The sequence below is a fragment of the Cupressus sempervirens genome, chromosome 7 (assembly GCF_028749045.1).
Source record: "Cupressus sempervirens isolate cs-2001-9-10 chromosome 7, ASM2874904v1, whole genome shotgun sequence".
NCBI classification, from domain to species: Eukaryota; Viridiplantae; Streptophyta; class Pinopsida; order Cupressales; family Cupressaceae; genus Cupressus; species Cupressus sempervirens.
This window is the reverse complement of record NC_143124.1, coordinates 470,286,618-470,310,929: the sequence shown is the minus strand read 5'-3', so window position 1 is coordinate 470,310,929 and position 24,312 is coordinate 470,286,618. Positions and strand designations below refer to the sequence as shown.

Sequence of the window (24,312 nt, the reverse complement as noted above, 5' to 3'; positions counted from 1 at the left end):
CAAATATCTCCAATGAGAACACACTTCATGATATGATCTCGAAATAAGATTGACAACCTCCTATATATACCTAATTATGGTTAGGTTGAATAGACACAACCCTACATAACACCTAGGCCAACCTACCTACCTAAATAATAATATAATAATGATAGCATGACTTAATTAAGGATTAAGATAGCCGCAAATTGACTATTCATAACCCTATATACACCAATATTAAGGGCATAGCAAAAACTAATTAGATGTCTTCTTCTGTGGCTATGCTAGATATGATGTAATGCCTCGCCCAATGGTCCTTGGAAACAAGGATAAATATAAGCCAAGATAAAAAAAATTTGAACAAGTATGGATGTGCACAACATACAACATATGAGGATCATAAAGATTGCAACTTAAGACTAACCAAACATCCCAACACCAACAGATCTTTAAACATCACTACTAACCAAAATGACTGGCAACAGAAGATGCAAAACTAAATTTGAATCAAAACATTCCAAATTCAAAATGTGACACCAAAGGATTGAAGAGCACCTAAGAGGGTATCCAAAACACTTCTTGAAAGGTTTGGGTCAAACTAAAAAGTACCTATTGTCTACTTGAATAGGTTTTTTGCAAATACTAGGTGATACTTTAAAATAGCCTTGTGTGATACTTTTAAGTATTGTACCACTAGTACATTTGACCCCATTTTTAGACCAAATTTTTTGAACATCTATTAAAATGGGGTCAAATTGGTCAGAATAGGCAAGGAAAATATCTTTTTTTAAATCCATGCCCATTGATGAGTCTAAAAAATGCCTTTATTTTGTTATGTTTAAGATACTTTGTGATACTCCATTTATCCTTGTTTGAACACTTATAAGCCTATGTTTGATAAACCTTTGATGATTTATGGGGTAGAAAAACTATGTCATCCTTTGCCTAAATTATATCTAATATGCAGTATTTCATATAAATATCCAAATGTGCGTTCTTATGCTTGAATTTAGTTTGATGGATGTTTATTTGCGAATATGTCTTATATCATAACTAACTTGATGATAAGGATTAAAGGATGAGCGGAGGAATCTAGAAGTTGGTTGTTGACAGCATTCAAGAAGAAACGAGCATCAAGGAACAACCACGAAAAGGAAGTTATAACTACTCCAAGAAACATGGCAATGAATAAGGAGGAGCTTTTATGAGCCATTGTCTTCTCTGCATTTACATTGTAACAAGCGGATGCCAAGATTTCATTGCTCCCTCCTCAATTCCATTATCCTTCCTTTCTTCTTTCAGTTGTTCTCCTATATTCTCTCCTGCAGACTTAATTTAGGACGTTACTTTTCTGTTATGTAATAAAGAGTAGATTCCCTATATATGTCGAGATCGACTCCTGTGTGTGAAGTTTTTTAGTTTTGGTTTTTGATAAGTTTTATCAAGTAAGAGAGAACATTGATTCACAGTTTTTTGTAGTTGTGTTTTACAATTCTGAATCATGTAATGACTAATTAATGAAATGAATTAGTTCTCTTTAGTTTATATCCTGTGTTGGTAGATTAGAGAAGCCAACCGGGAGGTGGATTAGATTAGGATAGAATAAATTTATTTTACTAGCATTAGCAGTATTTTAAGTAAGACGTAGTTAGTTAATTCCTTCCTGTAGCATCACACTTTATGAACGTTCCTGCAGCATCTGTGAGAACAGACTAGTGGATGAGTCAAGATGGAATCTCTATTATCTTGTCATTGTGTTTTCAACATTCATAGATTCAGTATTTTCTTTTCCACAGTAGTAGTGTAGTTTCCTTCCTTTTCATTTTTACTTTCCTGTAGCACAAGCATAATGACTCATTAAGGTACCTAGTGCACATACTATGCCGACCATTTCAAGTATATGTCCTTGGGTTAACAATCTAAATGCACCTCATGGTAGGGGAAAAGTAGTCCTTAGCTTGAATAGATTATTCCTAAGCCAGGCCTAGTGCCTAACTATAGAACACTTATTGTGAGGCACTTCATTTTTGGCACCATTGCCGGGGATGGTGTCAAGCTAGGAGCATTTTTGAGTCATAGTTTTTAGATTAAGTTCTTTTACCAGTGTGAAAATTTTAGTTGCATGCATCGAAGAGGAAGAGGATGAGATGAATATGGAAGATTTCTTCAACAAAGATTTGTTAATTTGAATGAAGAAGTTGAAGAAGAAGTTGAGTTGTCCTTTGAAGACGCAAGTCCTATTTTCCCCACAGTATCATCATCAAGAGCTGAATCCCTAGATATATCTACTCTCCAACCTTTCACTGAAATATTGACCAGCCTTCTTGATAATACTACCTTGAATCCACCAGCTATTAATCATCTAGTGCCTAACATTCCTTTTCAGCAGCAACCTCATAATCCAGTCCCACCAGTCATGGCACAACCCACTTTTCCATTTCCACTTCCAAGTCTCATAACCAATGCCAATCTCAAGAATATACCTCCCATTGCTCTTCCAAAGTTCTATGACCTTGCAACTAAAGACCCTGATACCTTCTTGTTTGAGTTTGACATCCTTTGTCATAGTTTTGACTACAACACTGATGCCCATAAGGTTAAATTATTTCTAGCTACATTGAAAGAATCAGCTTTACGATGGTTCATGGGCTTAGGGGCCAATGCAGCTACAAATTGGGATGAAATGCAAGCCTTGTTTTTGGAAAAATATAAAGAATATTGAAAAGCATCTGGGACAAGAGGAGATGATATCTTTAGGATATCACAGAAGGAGGAAGAGACATTAGAAGACTATGTTTCTCGATTTTTATATACACTACAAAAGAATCCTCAACACACATTGTCTAAAGATTCCCAAAAATTAGTCTTTCTAAGAGGAGTGAATGAAGACTGTTTGGAAGCATTGGACCTGATGGCCGGTGGAGATGTATATCAAGCTCAATGGGATGACCTCAAAAAGATATGTCAGAACTACTCAAGGTCAACCATGAAGAAAGGTCGAGGACCCCATTCTATGGTTACAAAAGGAATTAGTCAAGGCATTTCAAAACTTGAAATATCCAATTTGTTGTCAGATTTCAAACATGGCATCATTAATGATTTCACTACATAGTTGGATACAATGACTGCAAAGAAGAAGCAAGCAAAGGCTGAGTTACAACTAGCTGAATACTGTCCTCATTGCCAGAAGCAAAAGAAGGGTTGCCACTGTAAATTGGTTGCAAGCATGGAGAACCAGCATGTTCCAACTGAATATATAAAGATAGATGGGGATGATGAGCAAGTATTCTTTGTCGCTCAACATCGACCATGGGCTCAACATCAAGGTATGCCTCAAGACCCTTTGCAAAATTAAAATTTATATGGTAATCAATGGAAAAATCGTAATACCCAAGGTCCTCCACAAAACCAACCCAATTGGAATAATGCTGGGCAGAATAACCCACAACAGTCTCAATGGTTTCAAAATTTCCAACAACCTTGGCCTAACCTGCAGAATAACCAATGGCCACAGAATCAGTAGAACCAATGGCAACCACCCCAAGGGAATTGGCAATCTCCAAACCAATGGAAGGGACCTCAACAATGGCCTAACCAAAATACTGGTGCTCCACAATTACCCCCTCCAGCTCCATAATTACCTGCTTTAATGCCACCACCTTCAAATAGTGGACCTCAAAAGCAAACACAACTACCTGCATAGCCTTAGCCAAATCCAAATAGCCAACCACAATAGCCCATGTATAGTGCTGATACCCAATAGTACCCCGCTTATTCCCTAGATGTCACAGATATATGTTTGAGATCTGGAACGACCTTACCAGCACCAAAACCACCTCTTATAACTAAAGTATCAAACTCTCCTACAGCATCAAAACTATTGGTTGATGAACCTGTTGACCCAACTAATGTTACCATACCAATACCAGTTCAACTAGTAGTAGAGCCTCCTTTTCTAGACCAACCAATACAAAAGAAACCTAAACAAAGCAAGGAACAACCCCTTGACATTGTTAATTAGTTGAAGAATATGCATGTCCAAATACCTTTTTTTCAAGCTATTAAGGACATTCCTACTTATGGAAAATCTATAAGGGAAGCTTGTCTAAAGAAACCTAGAAGGAAGAAGAAGGATCCTACCACAATTCATGTTGTTGGACACTTAGCTGATATCATGTTAGGAAGAGTGATTTCACCAAAATATTCTGACCCAGGGAGTCCAGTAGTAAGTGTCAGCATAAATGGTCAATGTGTTAAAAATTCCTTAGTAGATTTGGGAGCTGCTATAAACGTGATGACCAAAGAAAGCATGAAGAAGTTAAAAATAGAAGGATTAAGGCCCACACAAACTATTTTGCAGCTTGCAGATAGTTCCACTGTCATTCCTGATAGAATGATAGAAAATATTGTTGTGACCTTAGATTCCCTAGAATATCTTGTGGACTTCATGATTTTTTCCCCTAAAGTAAACCTATCTAGCTATCCTATCATTCTAGGTAGACCATGGTTGGCCACAACTGATGCAAACATAAATTGCAAATCAGGAAATATGACCATATCAAATGGCCAAGCAACCAAGCAATTTGATCTATATCCTCCTGCACGATCATTACCAGATTTGAGTACAACTTTTTGACCAGATTTAGGAGATGAAGTAGAAGATATAAATTCCATAGTACAACTTATGATGTTACATAGGCAATCTTTTCTAAAGTTGCAAGAAGAAGATTCAGTAATCCAGAGCATCCTTACCAACACTTGTGTGGTAGGAAAAGATGTGTCTGAAAGCTCTGTCTTAGAATTGATTACATATGAGGAGTGTGATTCAAGTTGTACTTTACTTAAGGAACCTGAAAATCTTTGTTCACTACTTTCCTATGAATTAGAAGGAAGCCCAATCTCTGAAATTGCTATGGTAGAATCCACTATTCCTCTTGAACTGAGTAAAGGCCATAAACTGCATGTTAACCCCAAATTGACATCTGTACAGATGAAACGATTAAAATAATTGGTTTAGAAGCATGAGAAGACTTTTTCTTGGGATTATGGTGATATGAAAGGATTAAGCCCTACATTGTGTACCCATAGGATCTACATTAATGAAGGTTTTCTACCACTTTGTCAACCTTAGCGGAGGATAAATCCAAGCCTCAGAGAAATAGTCAAAACAAAATTGCAAAAATTGCTTGATGTTGGCTTTATCTATCCTATATCTGATAGTAAATGGGTATCACCGCTGGTTATAGTACCTAAGAAAGGAGGAAAATGGAGAATTTGTGTAGATTATAGGGAGTTGAATAAGGCTACTAAAAAGGATCATTTTCCTTTACCCTTCATAGATCAAGTTTTGGATACACTAGCTGGAAAGAAGTACTTCTCCTTTTTAGATGGATAAAGTGGTTATAATCAAATTAGTATTGCTCCTGAAGACCAAGACAAAACTACATTGACCTATCCATGGGGTACTTTTGCATACTCTGTTTTACCATTTGGTCTTTGTAACACTCCTGCAATGTTTCAATGGGCTGTAATTAGTATTTTTGCTGATATATCACATGATTGTATGGAAATCTATATGGATGACTTTACAACATTTGGAGTTACTTTTGAAGAAGCAATGATAAATCTTGAAAAAGTTTTGGTAAGATGTCAAGAACATAATTTGGCACTAAATAGTGAAAAGTGTTTCATGCTCATGCAAGAGGGTGTGGTACTCGGTCATTTCATATCTACTGCAGGTATACAAGTAGACCCAACAAAAATAGAGGTAATTCAAACATTACCCATACCCACTAAATTAAAAGATATCAGATCTTTTTTGGGACATGATGGATATTACAGGCATTTTATAAAAGACTTCAGTAAAATAGTCAGTCCCTTGTACAAATTGCTCACCAAAGAAGCTAAATTCAATTGGACACCTAAGTGTGATAAAGCTTTCCTGCAGCTTAAGCAACTTTTAACCAATTTTACAAGGCCCTGATTGGAACCTACCTTTCCACATATATACAGATGCTTCTGATTATGCCATAGGTGCAGTTTTAGCATAGAAACACTCAAATCTTGAAAATGCCATTTATTATATTAGTAAGAGTCTTCATGGCCCAGAACTGAATTACATAGTGACTGAAAAAGAATTGTTAGCAGTAGTCTATGCTCTAAATAAATTTCAGCTTTATATCATAGGTTATCCTATCTATGTTCATACTGATCATGCAGCAATCAAATATCTCATGAACAAACCTGCTATAACTGGTAGGTTAGCAAGATGGTTACTATTGCTACAAGAATTTGACATAACCATAGTGGATAAGCTTGGAAAAATGTATGTCATAGCTGATTATTTGTCAAGAATCAATCATCATGATACTCATACTACTCTAGTAGATGATGCATTTCCAGATGAACATTTGTTTCATATTGCTGTTAAAGTTCCATGGTATGTCGATATTGCTAACTACATTGTAGCTAATAAGATACCAGCACATTTTTCTTATAAGGAGAGAAAGCTACTCATACAGAAAAGATTCCATTTCTCATGGATAAACAATTTTCTATTCTATGCTAGACTTGATCAAGTTATGTGCAGATGTGTAAGAGAAGATGAGACATATGACATTTTGCATGCATGTCATAATGAGCCTTGTAGAGGACATATTGCAGCCAAAAGAATAGCTTTCAAAATCTTTGCCACTGGTTACTATTGGCCTACCCTTCATAAAGATGCAATCAATTATACAAGGAAGTGTGACCAATGCCAAAGAATGGGTTGCCCAACCAAAACAGATGAAATGCCTCTAAATCCTCAAGTGGTGTTAACACCATTTGACAAATGGGGAATGGACTTCATCGGTCCTATTGATCCTCCATCCAATGAGAAATCTTATATTCAGGTTTGTACTGACTACCTAACCAAATGGGTTGAGGTTAAGGCTATGAAGCATACCCATGATGAAAAAGTTGCCAAATTCTTGTATGAAGTGATTTTTACACGCTATGGAGTTCCTAAAGAATTGGTTACTGATCAAGGCACACAGTTTACTTCCAACCTAATTTTAGAATTGATGAAACAGTATAATATCAGGCATCACAGATCCAGTCCTTATCATCCACAAGCCAATGGACAAGTAGAAGTTACCAACCATGAGTTGGAAAATATTCTAACTAAAACAGTCCATTTGCATTGGTGGGATTGGACCAGCAGGTTACAAGAAGTTGTTTGGGCTCATAGAACAACTTGGAAAACCACTACTGGATTCACACCGTTTGAGCTTTTGTATGGGAAAGTGGCAATGCTTCCAATTGAATTTGAACACAAGACTTTAAGAACAGCCTTGACCTTAGATATTGATCTTCCTACAACACAAAGAGAACGCCTCCTGCATCTTAATTCTTTAGATGAAATGCGTAAGACCGCTTTAGAACACACTGAACTGGTGCAGAAACAAAGAAAACACTTTCTCATATCCTCAACAAACAGTTCAAAGCTAGTGACTGGGCATTATTGTATGATTCCCGCTTTAAGGATATGCCAGGGAAGCTGCAGACGCGATGGTTAGGACCATATCAAATCATCCATGTCTTTGACAATCGAACAGTTCAACTAACCACAATTGATGATGTGCCTTTCAAAATGCTGATCAACGGTCATCCACTTAAGCTTTACAAACAACCGCAAATAAAAGCCAAATTCATGTGATAGTTCAAACAACTGGATCCAACAACAACTCAAGTATCTCTTCCTACAGCAGAAGGTGAAAACCTTCCGCCTACTCCTCTTCAACATTAATTCTAATTTGCATGTCCATAATAATAACTTTATGTTCACATAAAGTCCATTTTATTTTCATAATATTTCTTTCCATTCATATCTTAATCTTCCATCCACCCACCCCACTCCATTTCTTAATCTTCCATCCACTCATTTTCTACATAATTAAGATTTTGTATTTTCAATCAAATCTGCACATGCTGATGGATGTTGCCATTTACATTATTTTTGCCACCTTTTTTTTGGAGCATGTGACAACCCACTTGGCAGGTATAAAAATTTTCAAACCATTATTCATTTATAAGTTTGCAAATTTTGTTAATTATATATAATACTGCATAGTCTTTATAATTACGGCGTATTCCAGTCCCTCAACCATACTAGTCTGACCAGTGAGGACACTTGTCATAAAATTAGTAGGGGGCAAGGGAGTGTCATACTATCCAATGACATGCCTGATTAATTGTGATGATTTTCTAAAATCATTGGCATTACCCCTTATTAATGAGAACTTTCTACCGTAAGTATGCTATGTCAAGTGTTGTACTCCCACTTTTTGAATGAATTTTGTTTTTTTTTTTTTTTTCCTTGTTCATGCCAAATTTTTCATGCTAAGCTATGATGTGACCTATTTTTAAAATTTTGGCATTTGAACCATGTTTTCGGATGACTTCCATGCAAATTCATGATTTATTTTTACCTAAAGTTTAATTATGACACATAACAATTGGTTATGGCAATTAATGTTTCCAAAAAGAAGCGGTGAAGCATCTGAGAAATAGCGTAGAGTCTTGAAGTTGCATTCAGAAAGGGAGAGAGAAATAGACTAGCAGAAGTATCAAGAAATGGGAGGAGGTTTACAGAGAAGAGAGCCGGTTGAGCACATTTTGTTTCTCTCTAACACAGAAGTAGTAACAAGATTCAATGCATGCGGGTGGCTAGGTTATTGTTTGAATTTAACAACATATGATGAAGAAGTAGCTGTAGAATTCACTAGGACATTTGATGAAGGTGAAGCTTCTGTGTGGGGTTTGACAGTAATTGCAACAGAAGAATGGATTGCAGAAGTAATTGGGTTACCTTCTGTTGGAGAGCATTATCCGAGCTCGCATGACGCTAGGTCAACAAGGGCCCAGTTCACTACCCCACATGACGCTCAATTGGATGTTACGAAGCAAGGGTGCAAGAGATTGTCTTTTCTGCCTCTGTACCCTGACCTAGCAATGCATGTCATCAGGTATTTTACTTGTGAAGGAAGATTTTCTCATTTACATGCACACAATTTTAAGTTGCTTAGTTGTATAAGGCACAATGTTGCCGTGAATCTTCCAAATTTTCTATATAATATGCTCTGTATTAGTGCGAAAGAAACTCAAAAAGGGAAAGATAATTTTGTTACTCACCATGCCTTGATTAAGTTGTTAATAAAAAGGTCTCTTAGGGATGTATCCCCTTTGACATGGGATGACTTTGTGAAATTTAAAACCCTACAACCCCAATTTGACCCTAGTGAACGACAGGGTGGGGAAAATGTAGTTCCCAATAGTGAGCCTGCAGAACAAAATATTGAGGGAGCTGAAACAGAAAACACACAAGGGATTGAACTAGACTTTGCTTCCGTTCAAGAGAATGTGCCTCCACCTGAACAAGACATCCCTAAACCCACTACTAGTAAAGCTAAAAGGAAATGAAAGTCACTAGAAGAAACCGTTGCTCAACAAAAACCTAGTCCTGCAATTAAACAATAGAAGAAAACAAAGAAGGATCCTGTAGCAGTGACACTAAAATAGAAAATTAGGCAAAAGACAGTAGTACAAGAAGAGACTCCTTTGTGGAGAAGCCCTAGAATGAGAGGGTAGGTTTTTAAAGATCCTATATTGTCTAAAGCATCTGCTCCAGAGTCTCCTGTGCAGATAATTTCTGACCATTCTCCCCTTCACATTGAGATGACAGAAGCTTCTAGTAATCCTCCTGCACCAAGTGGACAAGAAATTAACGAACCCTTAATGGATTTACCAGGTGTTTCAAGCCATGAGAATGAAGTAGTTCCTGAATGTCATGATTCGAATACTGCCTTAGTCCCATATAAGTCAACATGGATCAATAGTTTGGCGGAACATCTATGGCGAGAATAGAAGAAGAAAAAGGATTATGAAGAGGATAACAGTGCTGTCACCTTGCAAAAACTCCTTTTCTAATTATATGGATAGCATTTATTTGCTGAAGCACTATGGAAAGAGGAGAAGAAAAGAATGAGCAAGATCATAACATCACCAAATGAGGAGATTGAAGAATTGAAAGAATAGCTAGAAAGACAGAAATAGCGCATGGAACATGCACTTAAATTAGCTGATCAAGATCTTGCTTGCAAACCACCTCCTTGAGTATATGCTTTTTTTTTGGAAGAACAATATCTTTTACTTCAGTTAATGTTAACCCTTAGAAATGTAAATGCAGAATTCAAAACTGCACAAGATTTTTATGGGTTGTATGAAACCTTACCACCATGGTAGCAAAATCTATTGTGTGAGTTGTATGTTCATAATTTTGTCATTCCTGTAGAAATTGAGTGGAATCCTTTGCTCTATATAGGAGATGTGCATTTGAAAGCTTTAATGTCATGGATTTCTAATGAGGCAAATTATGATAGACAATTGGCTAACTACAAAGATGAGGAGAAAACAAAACCTTTACCCTTGAGGGCAGAAAGTAAACAACCAGAAGAAATGCTTCAAGACTGGTTTGCATTAACCTATGGGAAGAGTAATCTAGAAGTTAGAAAGAAGGTATTTGCTGCTAGAGCCAAAGTGTATGTCGAATATGAAAACTTGCCCTACTTTGCATTCCAGAGAGCTATGGCCAGAGCAAGAAGTAGATGGGCACAGTTACCTAATTCTCTCAAGAAATTAGAGCCACATAGTCCTATTAATTTGGAAGCAACACTAAATAGAGTTCCAAAATATTTAGAACTGGGAAAGCAACTAAGGCCAGAACTATGGTGTCCTTTGACCATGCAACCTCCAATGCTTTAATGGCCCCTTTATGATATTAATGACGAAAAACTTGACAAGTTGTAGGAAAACCACAAGTGAGAAGTATGGGAAAGGACTAGAGGATTCTATTACACTTTCAAGAGTAGCAGAAAAGGAAAGACAGAAGTTGGGGAGCTCAAATCTCTGACAAAGAAGTGTAATGCTTGAGGACAAGCATTAGTTTAGTAGGGGGCAGATGATGAGTCTAAAAAATGCCTTTATTTTGTTATGTTTAAGATACTTTGTGATACTTTGTTTATCTTTTTTTGAACACTTATAAGACTATGTTTGATAAACCTTTGATGATTTATGGGGTAGAAAAACTATGTCATCCTTTGCCTAAATTATATCTAATATGCAGTATTTCATATAAATATCCAAATGTGCGTTCTTATGCTTGAATTTAGTTTGATGGATGTTTATTTGCAAATATGTCTTATATCATAACTAACCTGATGATAAGGATTAAAGGATGGGCGGAGGAATCCATAAGTTGGTTGCCGACAGCATTCAAGGAGAAACGAGCATCAAGGAACAACCACGAAAAGGAAGTTATAACCACTCCAAGAAACATGGCAGTGAATAAGGAGGAGCTTTTATGAGCCATTTCCTTCTCTGCATTTACATTGTAACAAGTGGATGCTGAGATTTCATTGCTCTCTCCTCAATTTTGTTATCCTTCCTTTCTGCTTTTAGTTGTTCTCCTATATTCTTTCCTGCAGACTTAATTTAGGATGTTACTTTTCTATTATGTAATAAAGACCAGATTCCCTATATATGTTGGGATCGACTCCTATGTGTGAAGTTTTTTAGTTTTTTTTTTTGATAATTTTTATCGAGTAAGAGAGAACATTGATTCACAGTTTGTTGTAGTTGTGTTTTACAATTCTGAATCATATAATGACTGATTAATGAAATGAATTAGTTCTCTTTAGTTTCTATCCTGCGTTGGTAGATTAGAGAAGCCAACCAAGGGGGCCCACTTGGGAGTGGATTAGATTAGGATAGAATATAATATTTTACTAGCATTAGTAGTATTTTAAGTAAGACGTAGTTAGTTAATTCCTTCATGTAGCATCACACTTTATGAACGTTCCTGCAGCATCTGCGAGAACAGACTAGTGGATGAGTCAAGATGGAATCTCTGTTATCTTGTCATTGTGTTTTCAACATTCATAGATTTAGTATTTTGTTTTCTACAGTAGTAGTGTAGTTTCCTTCCTTTGCATTTTTACTTTCCTGCAGCACAAGCATAATGACTCATTAAAGTACCTAGTGCACATACTGTGCCGACCATTTCAAGTATACATCTTTGGGTTGACAATCTAAATGCACCTCATGGTAGGGGAAAATTAGTCCTTAGCTTGAATAGATTATTCCTAAGCCAGGCCTAGTGCATGACTATAGAACACTTATTGTGAGGTGGTTCACCCATGTTGGTCAAAATTTTGACCAACACATATTTTTCCCTAAGTGTTGGTCAAAATTTTGACCAACATGAGCTTTTATCATGTTAAAATAAAAAAATTCTATTTCATGCCTTATTTCATTGTTTGTCCAAGGTTAAACCAGTAAATACTTAGGCACATCAAAGAAGACAAGCTTGGATCTTGAAGCATGGTTATTGTGATGACTTGAGGCCTGGGAGTTCTCCTATCTTTAGTCTCTCCATTTCCTACATTTATAGAATGCTAGGACTTAAAAGGTCACATGTCAAGCAACTCTTCTATCAGCATGCTTTCTTGTAACTTTCTCCATTCCCCAAATTCCAAAATCTTGTTGAACATTTCATGATGGCTTGCAACTGTTTGCCTTTGTCACTGAATGTTTTTGGGGCACAATTATACAAAAAAGTCCAAAGATTACTGGGAATGCCAATTAGCTAAAGTCAGAAGAATATGGCTGGGTGAAATCAAACAAAGGTTACTAGTTACCTACAATGCACTGGATGTGGAAGAGAAGGAGATGTTCTTAGATGTAGCTTTTTTTCTCATTAGAGAAGAGAAAAATAGGGCAATAGCAGCGTGCAATGGATTGGGTTGGAGTGGTATGCATGGGTTAGAATAGAAGAACATGCAAGCACGAATACAAACACACCACTTTTAGGGAAAATATAAATGCATCTCTTCTATGAGGAAGTGAGGGCATCCTCGCTTCCTTAGCTAGTTCTGATAATAAAAAATTTAGATCCATCAATAGTTGCAAATCTTATATTAAGTCTCAAATTTGGATTGAAAAGCACATATTAAAAACATGAATAGACACATTTTTTAATGAACAATGGCTCACTTTGAAAAGGTTGATTATTCTCTTTCTTTTTTCAAAAGACTATGATGTGTATTCTTTTCACACCATTTAAATTTGCAATGGTATTGATGATTTCCAGTTCTCTTGGAATCAAATCCTTAAATTTTTTTGTTTGTGGAGGGTTTCTATGTGTTGCATATAAGGGTTGGTTCTTTGAGCATCAAGATTTTTTTGCTTTGGTTTTTTGATTGAGAATGTTATATTTGTCAAAGAGTAACTCTTCTTTGCATATCTAAGGATTCTCTTTTGAGAAAGCATATCTGAAGTTCTAATCTATGCTACTATGAGGATTTCCCTATGAGAAGGCCATGGCTTGGAGAAACCATGGAGTCAGATTAATCAGCCCTTGGTTTTTTGGCATGACTGAGTTCTACTTCTAAAATGAAAAACTCTTTATTTGGAAGCATACGGTTGATGGAAGGAGCTAGGTTCTTGAATTTTCTTCTTTTTCAATGGAAAGAAGCACTCATAGGGGCCTTAGAAAAGTAACATAAGTTGACCCAATGGGATACTTGAACACATACACAATAATATCTCTCTGGTCTGATGGAACACAAATCTATCTCATTGGTAAAGTTAATTAGGAATTTGTAGAATTACATTTTATTGTGGTTAGGGTCATAATTCATATAATTGTCAAGCCCCAAATAAATCTTATCATGTAACTTGATTGAGGGTGTTCTATTGGTGTCATAAGGCTCCATGAAATCTGTCAATTTATCAGACTCTAGCAATCAATCCTTGGCCCTCTCCAATTCATTTTAATGGTCTTGGTCTCTCTAAAGTTTTCCTATCAAATTATGCTCTATTAAAGTTGGTTTTTATGTACTTTGTGTTGCCATCTTAAAGGTTTGTATAGATTTGGTTATTGTCTTCAACCCTTTTATATCCAATTCATCCAATGATATTTTTAGAATTTGTAAATTCTATTGGTTCATTGATAGTTGTTTTTTTCCTCATTATAAACAATGGAAATCAATGTGTTGTTAGAAAGTAGGGTGTCTAATACTATTCTAGGAAGTTTGGAGTATTAGTCAATGATTTTGGGTAGCTTCTTAACCTTTCTTTTGTTGGAAGCATTTTCTTCTCCATTAGAGCTTCTCAAATGGAGGAGTGTTCTCTCCATTTGTCCTTCATTAAGGTTGATTTTTTTTTGGCTATATCATTTGTGAATGGGTAATGTGCACTCAGTGGAAATCAAATCTTATTTTATTATATTTCACAATTTGTGAGGAAGTTGAATACTAGAAGTTTTGCTACTGCAAATAACTCTTTGTTTTTGTGCTAATCTCTTGACCTAGCATTTACTAGATTTTCATGAAATGATATTGAAGCTAACTTTGATGTATAAGATTGCTGAGTATTCATAGATTATTCATTATATAGTGGCAAACTTAGAGGTCTGTGTGTGTATGATATCCACAGTGTATTTAATATGGCTGCCTTCTTAAGCACTTTGTCTCCTCTGCGCTCACACTTGTGATGGTAGTAATTGTATGTCTACTTGAATCTTGAGTTAATTGTTTGAACTGATAATGGTAGGGTCCAAGCCTAAGTGGATGCCATATACTAGCTATGGGTATTTTAAACATAACTAATTGCAATAAATATTCAGATGGATTCTCTACATGGTGAAAAATTATATCATAGAGACCCATTACATGGATTCCAATCTTCATAAACACATGTTAGGCTGATTCTTAAAATTGTCTAGCATGCCCAATATAACATTAGGTGGGACATTGAATTTTCATATTTGTTGTACATAAGGCTTTGTTGTGTGTTACATATAGCCTTATAGGGAAGAACATTGTCTCCAATTCTTTATGTAGCATGTTGTCTCAAGTTTCAAAATCTTCCTTTATGCTACTAGGCACATGAAGTTCATTATCTTTGAAGCCAAATTGAGCTTTGACATAGGTTTTTATAATATTGATACTTTGTTTGCAATGGCTGTGGTTACAATATCAACTTATATTCTTTCTTTACATTTTAATCACCATTTCATTGAGGTCCCAATTAAGGGTTTTTTATTTAAGTTGGTTTGTTAGTTCATCGATAAGAGCTTTTACTTCCCCTTGGTTTTCTGATTTGAAACTATTGTAAGGTTTTGATTTCCTTTTTTGGGTTTAGTAATGAAAATTTTCATTTTTATTCATTATAAACTTATTATCATTGAATTCCATTCATTAATAGGGGCATACACCTTTTATAATTTCTTTTGGTCTTTTATTTTATTGTTGTTTATCTTCTTAGGGGTTCACAAATAGAGTTCCTTTTACAACCCCCATGAGTCTTTCACAATCAAAAAATATATTTAGGAAATCAGTGGATGCAATTGCATAAGGCCATGTTACAATGATGTTGATGTCAGTATTTTTGGCTATGTGATGCCATTTGCCTACACAAGCCAACACAAAATGAAGGATATTGTAATGATAACCTATTGGTAATCAATACTTTTAAACATAAACTAAGATTAATGATTTGTGAATACCTACATACTATAAGTCCTCAGTGTCTTTTCTTCCAATTGAAGAATTAACTGGCTATAGAAAATATAAATGATCCTCAGTATTCAATGGATTCAAGCCTAAACATGATTCTTGGGAAAAAAAAAATATAGATTAATTCCTTATCCCTTTTCTATTTAATCTTGATTGTTAAAAGAAAACCTTGAATATAAAATAAAAAGAGAATAAACAAATAATCAAGAGTGACCTTTCTAAACAATTAATAGTAGTATTCAATAGTTATCTCCTGAACAAGACTATTACAATCTTGATTGGGCCTATACCTTATCGATTGTGTCTTGATATGCATTTTTTAGGATTATTACAAAGAATCAAAGTATGCTTTATATTTTATTGTTATGGCCTGCCATATCTTCTATATTTTATCATTACAGCCTTCCAAATTTCTTGACCTATTGATACTAGTCACCTACATAGGTATGCTGTCAGATAGAAAAACAACTGAAACATATAAATGCAGGTCTCTGAAACTCATCCCATGTAATGCATTTGAAAGCAGGAATAATCAAACTAGAGGAATATTGTAACTGCCTCTTGAATTGTGCCTAACTTTAGCAAGCTAGTTAAATCTAATCCTTTTCTATTACACCTCTCTAGGGATCATCAAATGTGCTTCTATCTTTTTAAAAAAAATAGAAGCTATATTATGTAAATTAGCTTTTACCTTCCCAAGAGTTAATAATTATTACCAATAATGTTTGCTGAATGTGACTTTGTATTGATTTATGATTGTATAGTGGCTTAGTATGGTTTAAATAGTATAACCCAGTGTCAGACTTGAATGGTTTCAATGGTTCCTACAGAGTGAGAGTGAAAGGAATCAATGACTATTTTTCTTTGTGGTAAAAGTGGATGTGGAAAGTCAAATTTATATTCTTTATTGGTATCTTCAAAATTCTTTTGATAGAAGATCTATTTACTAGTTTTATTATAAACCCAAAAGATAAAGCTTGATGATTGCAAAGGACTCAATCATATAAATATTTTGCCAAATGATGAGTTAGTGGGATTATGCCCATATCATATCCTATAGCCACATAGGCATAAGGTTCATTTAAAGTGATCCAGTGTTTCACTCTATCTCCAAACTCTTGAAAGTAGACTTCAGTGTAAGATACAAAGTCTTTCCTACATTGTTAGGAACATAGTCTCTTTTATGCAAGTACGATGACCAAGCAAATAAATTAAATTTTAATGATTTAAAAGTGTTGGTTACACAATGATTTGAAGCATCTTTTTTTAGGAGAAAGTTGAATTCTACACTTCTACAATCCAGGAAATGATCAAATATAAATAGTGTTTTACAATGTTGTATTAGATCACTAACTGCGTGGCTTGAAGCTAACTCCTCCACTCTCTATTGACGCATAATAGTGAAGCTCCCAAATTTTATCTAGACTTTAGGTGTCGTCAGTGCATTGCAGTTTGTGCTAAAATAAATCGATGGCAAAGAGGATTAGTAAGCCCCTTGTTTCTTAATTTCAAAGGCACCCACACTATTTATACTTGATCATTTCCTAGATTGGAGAAGTGTATAATTTAACATTTCTTTGAGCTTGAGTTGAGTTGCTATTTTTTTCTTGCCATTAACAATGAGGATGAGCATATATGAGGAAAAATGTATGGGTTTAGGTTTGAATAAGAATACAACAACAAGTGTTTCTAGGAGGGCTACATGCAATACCCATGGAGAGAAATCTCCTTATTTTGTTGGGTGGGATGAGTATGGAAAGAATCCATATGATGAAAAGCTCAATCCTAAGGGAGTTATCTAGATGGGCCTTATAGAGAACAAGGTAATGAAGATAGCCCAAATTGTTAAGTCGGTTGTTTCATATGATTGTTGTTTTTAGATTGAAGATTGCCAAAAATTATTATGTTTGTTTGTTTTCTTATGACATAGTTCATAATTTTTAGGAACGTTATTTCTAGATTGGACTATGTATGAGCTGTAACCTTTAAGAAATGTTCCATAATATTATATAATCTTGCTTTTATGATTAAGTATGTTGTATTTTCAATCAATGTAGGTAACCTTCCAAGGTATTCCTTAGAATAGTTTTGTATTTTGTTTTTTTGGTATATATCGAGAAATTAGCATAGTTACATGTCAAATGCTTTGACACCATAGATTTCCTAAGATAGGAATCTAATGTGTACTTGCATAGTTGCAGTGTTTTAAAGTGGTAAATTGACATTAATGGTTTCTACATTTGTATTGTAGTTATCATTTGATCTATTGGAAAAATGGTTGTCAAAGCACCTAGAAGCATTAATGGGATCGACTGAAAAGAGTTTATTCAAAGAATTGGCACTTTATCTAGACTACCATCAATTCGAAGCTTTCATAAAGGTAACATAAGACTTTCTAATATCCTTCAGAAAAACTTGTTTTGGACTATTGATCATAATTTTCTTTCAAGGTTGTCAAATTCTAGAATGAATTCATAATTTTGATTATATTTTGAAATTTAAAATCCATCTTAAGAGTGTTGGAGTTGATGAAATCCAACTCCAAAGACACCCAAGATCACCTGCATGCAAATAATTTGACAAAGGGAAGCCAAGGAGAGAAGAGCGTGGAGTTAGGGAAAAACCCTAAACAGACATGAGAGAGAAAATATGTAAACACAAGAAAATATGTATTTACAATATGTTAGAAGTGATGATACAATGAGGGAGCTCGAATATAAAGAGCTCAAAGAATCTCCTAGAACAAGCTAGAAGATGCTAGGAGATAAGTGTGACAACTAAGCATACATCCACATGAGGTGGAAAGTCCTCGAACAAAGTGAGAGGATAAGTATGACTTAGGAGAGAACAAACTCTCATATTGTCAACAACATATAACAAACTCCTAGACTAAAACTAATAAATAAAATGCATTTCCCTAAGTAAGCTTAAGTAAATAGAATAAATAATTAGTAAATTAATTATTTACTCTAACACGTCCCCTTAAGTGCAACTTAGGGAAATGCCTGAAGCTCAAAAAACTAAGATGAAATGTACAATGGGTCCCGGCGATGAGGCCATGTTAGGTACCCATGTACAATGCAAAGAGATGCAACCTCTGTAAATAGGGAAAGAGAGAAAACTACATGGGAAAAACTCTCCCCCAAAAAGAGGTAAAAACCTAGTGAAGAACTGAAGAAGCCACCAACTAGGAGAATGTCCCCAGGAACAAAAAGTGATCATGAAGAGCATCATTGAAGCATGAAGAAGTCACAAAATCTTCCATTAGAAAGAAATTGATGATCTGAAGAACCTCCATGGAAGAAGAAGGCATGAACCGAGCATGTCTATATGGTAGATGATCCATCTCACCAAAATGCATAGGTAGCTAGCCACTACAATCACCTTGTATATAGGATCAACCACTGAATACATAGCTCACACTAATGAACTATCAAACTGTAGAAGTATTAGAACAATAGAACAACCCCCCCTTAATCAAGATGGGGTGAGATGGTAGGCAACTAAAAAGGTTAGCCAAAGTCTCCTGTAAACAAACCGAGAACGACGAGAGAGGGAAAGAGGTACAAAAAACTCATAAAGACACGGTCAAAATGACTCTACATGGGCTAATGTCATGGAAGGAACACTCACTTGACAAAGGAAGATGGCACAAACATGGCAACTACTATCCCCCCATGGTGCTTTATGAAAATAGTGCAAGTACAACTATCTCAAAACAATGTTCATGACCCTCGAAATGCAAGAGTGGCACTTTATCTCAATGTGATACATAAAAGTGCTTCAAAATGATAGCTACAATGATCAAAACCAACAACAAGCTATAAAAAAAAGGTATAGCCCAAAACAAAGGATCCCATACCAAGAAAATGACCCTCGGACCTAAAACACCCAAGATATCCACCATGGATTAAAAATGCCAAAACTATGATAGAAAGAGCATGGGGCAAAATCTAAAGGAAATAAAAAAATTTCTAAAAAGTACACAGAACTAGCTTTCCAAAAATATAACATTTTCAAAAAATGGATATGGGACGCAAAATAAAATCTTGTCGGAGTCAAAAATAGGACTTCGGAGTTTGACTACAAAAAAAAGTATAAAATTGAATCAAAACTTGAAAATACCTACACCAATGTCTCTATCTTAGAACCAACTTTTTGGCACTTCTTTCAGATTGGAAAAATACCTTTGTATGCTCAAGTTATGGCCAAAAAACCAAGAGTAGGTCCAAAATGACCCAGAGAGGTGTAAGGGGATGATGTAAGTGACATCATACTGACATCAGCAAAACAATGGAATAAATTTGACGGCCTTTCAGCTGTCACAATAAAAAAGAGGCCATGTGGCATGCCACATGGCAGGTCCATGTGGCAGCCACATGTCAAAGCAGATGATGTGGCAGGGACCACATGGAAAAGTGCCATATGGCACCCCTACCACATGTCATGCACTGGCAGGGTGCAAAATCCATGTAGGCAGATGACTAGGATGAGAGGTAGGCTGGTGTAGTAACTAGTGGAGCAAATGAATAGGGGCGGTGATCTGATGCAGACATTGGTGGAGGTTGCAGGAGAGCGGCACAAGGGAGGCCCGTGAGTGATGGTGGGGTTATCGAGGTCCCGCGGTGGTGCGTCAGCTTCAAGTGGAGCTTTGATGGTGTGCAGGTGGAACGCGGGTGGCCTCGTAGTGGTCACAGGGTGGTGCTATGGTGCCATGGCCCGGCACTATTTCATTTTATTTTTTAAATGCCAAATCGTCCATACAACCATATGGAGAGCCTGCAACCAAAATTTTTTTGCCTCCCGAAGCCCTGTCTCCAAAATTGGAAACTTTTATATGAATCCTAATTTCAAACAGCCTTCTAGATCCAATGGCAGCATCTGTTTGGTCCCAATGTGCTTCAAAAATTTGTTGTGCCCCTGATTTGAAGAAAAAGTGCACAAAAAAACTAGGGTTTGTGACTTCAAATCATGGCTTCAAAAATCCTTCAACCAAGTAGCAACAAGGAGGCTCTGATACCATATTGGAGTTGATGAAATCCAACTCTGAAGATGCAAGGATCACCTGTATGAAAATAACCTGACAAAGGGAAGCTAAGGAGAAAAGAGCGTGGAGCTAGGGAAAAACCCTAAATGGACATGAGAGAGAAAATATGCAAACACAAAATTGTATGTATTTACAATATGCTAGAAGTGATGATATAATAAGGGAGCTTGAATATAAAGAGCTCAAGGAATCTCCTAGAACAAGCTAGAAGATACTAGGAGATAAGTGTGACAACTAAGCATACATCCACATGAAGTGGAAAGTCCTCGAACAAAGTGAGAGGATAAGTATGACTTAGGAGAGAACAAACTCTCATATTTTCAACAACTTATAACAAACTCCTAGACTACAACTAATAAATAAAATGCATTTACCTAAGTAAGCTTAAGTAAATAGAATAAATAATTAGTAAATTAATTATTTACTCTAACAAAGAGGCTCGCTCTACTTATCATGATTTTCTTAGATGATTGTTATAGTAAAGTAAAAATTCACAACTCTGATTGAGATTTGGATTATACCATATAACTTGTGAGGTATAGTATAATTATGATAGAGGACGAAATATTTTAGGCCTGTAAAAGCATTTGTAATGATTGTAACTTATTTCTTGAGCAATATGAATACTAATATTTTGTTTGGTATACATTTCTCTATGTAAATCCTAATTTTGTTGAATGATATTCTCTTTTTTCTATTTTTTGACATATTGTGAAGTGTCTACCACTTTTATCTATATCTTGTTGAACATTGTTCTCTTATTCTATTTTCTAACATATTTTCAAGAGTTTATTGAGCATTAGTTTCTTATGCCTATTTACATGATCCTTTATATTTTCACAACTAATTTGTATTCCACTTTTATGATTCTCTGGGCTTGTGAGCTTTTCTCATCACATGCATCCCTTACAATATTAGAATTATTGCTTATAAGCATTTTTCTTATTATTGCAGGCTATGGCTAGTTTCATGGAGGCACTAAGAGGAAACAAAGTAAAATTTGAAGCAGAAAGGATAGTAAATATAGTTAGGGCAACTATAGCCAATGAGCTGTTAATGTTCTACCTTGCTGATCCAGGAGATGTCTTCCTAGTGCCCACTCCATACTACGTAGGGTAAGCTATCTTTTCTTTTAACAAAACACTAAGAAACATCTCTATTAATCAAAATTCTTGAAACATCTCTATTAATCTATTTGTTAGAAGATAGGTTGTCCACGAATAGACTTATAAAGCCAATGTCTGATATCACTTGTTATAATATAGGACTATTATGTGAGTCCATTATTAGCATCAATAAATTTTGTCTAATCCTGACCCTTGATGGATGATATTTTCTATGTACAAAGATGAAATTTCTTTGCTAGGCATTTTCAATAGCCTTAGATTGGTATTTTTTCTGATAATTTCTTTTCACTTCAGGGTTGACAAAGATCTAAGGTTGCGGACAGGGGTAGAAACTATGCCCATCCATTGTTATAGTTCCAATAACTTTGAGATCAGAAAATCAAAAATGATATCAGCATACAAGAGAGCCAAAGATCTCAACAAGAAGGTGAAAGGAATTCTCATAAAAAATCCATGCAACCCTCTCGGCACAACATCAAGTGCTGAAACATTGAAGATGTTGTTTGATTTTTTCTTGAAAGATGAAAATACATCTAGTCTATGATAAGATATATTCATAATCAATCTTCTCTTCTCAAAGGTTCAATAGTATTGTAGAAATTGTGGCCAAAGAAAATTATAGTCCTAACAATGTGCATATAGTCTATAGTTTATCTAAAGATTTGGGCCTTTCAGGTTTCAAGGTAAAGGCAATTTATTATTACAACAAAACTGTGGTCACAATAGCTAGAAGAATGTCTAGTTTATGCATGGTATCATCTCAAACCCAAAATTTATTGGCTACTATGCTATCAGATAAAGGGTTTGTTGATTATTATATTGTAGAGAATAAAAGAAGATTACAAGAGAGGCATAATGTGTTTGTCTCGGGGCTTGCTCAGTCTGGCATTAAGTACTTGGAAGGAAATGTAGGTCTTTTTTTTGGGTTAACATGAGTCATCTGCTTCCCTCAAAAGATCTAGAGGGAGAAGTAAAGCTATGGAAAAAGATACTGTATGAAGCTAGGTTGAATGTATCACCTGAATCCTCATTCAAATGCATGGAACCTAGCTACTTTAGAGATTGATTTGTTGATATGAATATATCCACCATGGAAGTTGCCTTACAATGGTTTGAAGACATTGCAAGACGATATAAATCCTTGCACTAACATTACCCAATATTAAATTATTACCTCCTTTTAACTACAAGGAGAATGGTTGTATTGTGTAATAGCCATATCAAATTATTACAAGACCCTGCTAAAAATATTTGTCCTTATCCCTAACTCTTACAAAGAGTACTACTACAAGGAAGTATACATTTTAGTATATAAATCAAAGCATTCATTATGTTATACAATATTTGTATTGAAATATAATATTATAACTGTTTATGTGGCAACTAACACCAATTGTTGTACAATGTTTGTATTGAAATGTAGTTTTACACCAGTCTACATGGAAACACAAACCATCCTCACAATGGTTCCTTACTACCTTACACAAAGAACAACATGATTTATTTGGATGAAAGACTTAATTCCTTAGCCAAGTCTTGTTTGGCATTAGAACACAATTAAGTTTGAATGTAGACTGATCCATGTTAACATCCCTCATTATCACTAGAACTGCTAGAAGTGGTCTCCCCATGGTCAAGCTCTTTTAAAGTGACCAACCAGACCTCTTTGTGTATCTGTAGCATCCTCATCAATTTTTTCTATTGGAGTGGAGTCTCATCATTATTCTAGATAATGTATTTAGTGGGTTTTTCTAGGTTCATTCTGCTAAAAATTGATGAAGTGGGAAGGGCAATAGACAATGCAAGATGATCCACATTCATTGTAGAGTAGTCCAGTGTTCAAAGCTTTGTGATTTTATGGCATATGATTCATCTAAGCCACAATTTTTTAGTGTATTTCTTATTCCAATCTTGGATATGCTCTAAAATAATGTTACGAATAGCTAACTATCTATATGCTATGAATCTATATGCACAGTTGACTCATCTCTCTAAACTTGTTGCATGGGTAGGTGGGCATGATGCTTAGAGGTATGATATTTAATAATAAAAAATCCATATATTTAGAATCTAGAAAAATATACAAGGTGCAGAAAAACATGGTGGCACTCCAACAGATGTTTCCCTTGTTACAAACAAAGGCAACACTTGCATCTCTAGAAGAACTGGCTACATTTAAGGTATCCTTCTTTTCTTGAACTATTATGTCTTAGGAATGACCATTTTTATTATCTATGTTTTACTTCAAAAACGAAAATGTTGGAGTTAAGATTAGGCATGTTGATAGCTTCTACTATCTCATTGCTTTTCCTTCTATTAGTATGCTCACATTAATATAGTATTAAATGTCAATCTTATCATTTTATTTGGTAGGAAAGTATATACAGTAAAACATGGACTTAATACTCTATTTTTTATTTTTCAACCTAGGCTTCTTCCATGGAGAATATAGTAAAAACTATGCAACATGAAATAATACAACGGCGGCATTCTTTGGAAGCATCAAGGTATGTGTTTTGACAACAAAGGCATCTCATAA

General features: G+C 35.3%; 1 pseudogene; it reads left to right on the top strand.

Moving 5' to 3' along the window:
* Positions 1-3,208: 3,208 nt before the first annotated feature.
* Positions 3,209-22,939, top strand: LOC149547577 (1-aminocyclopropane-1-carboxylate synthase 7-like; annotated as a pseudogene).
* The last annotated feature ends 1,373 nt before the right edge of the window (positions 22,940-24,312 follow it).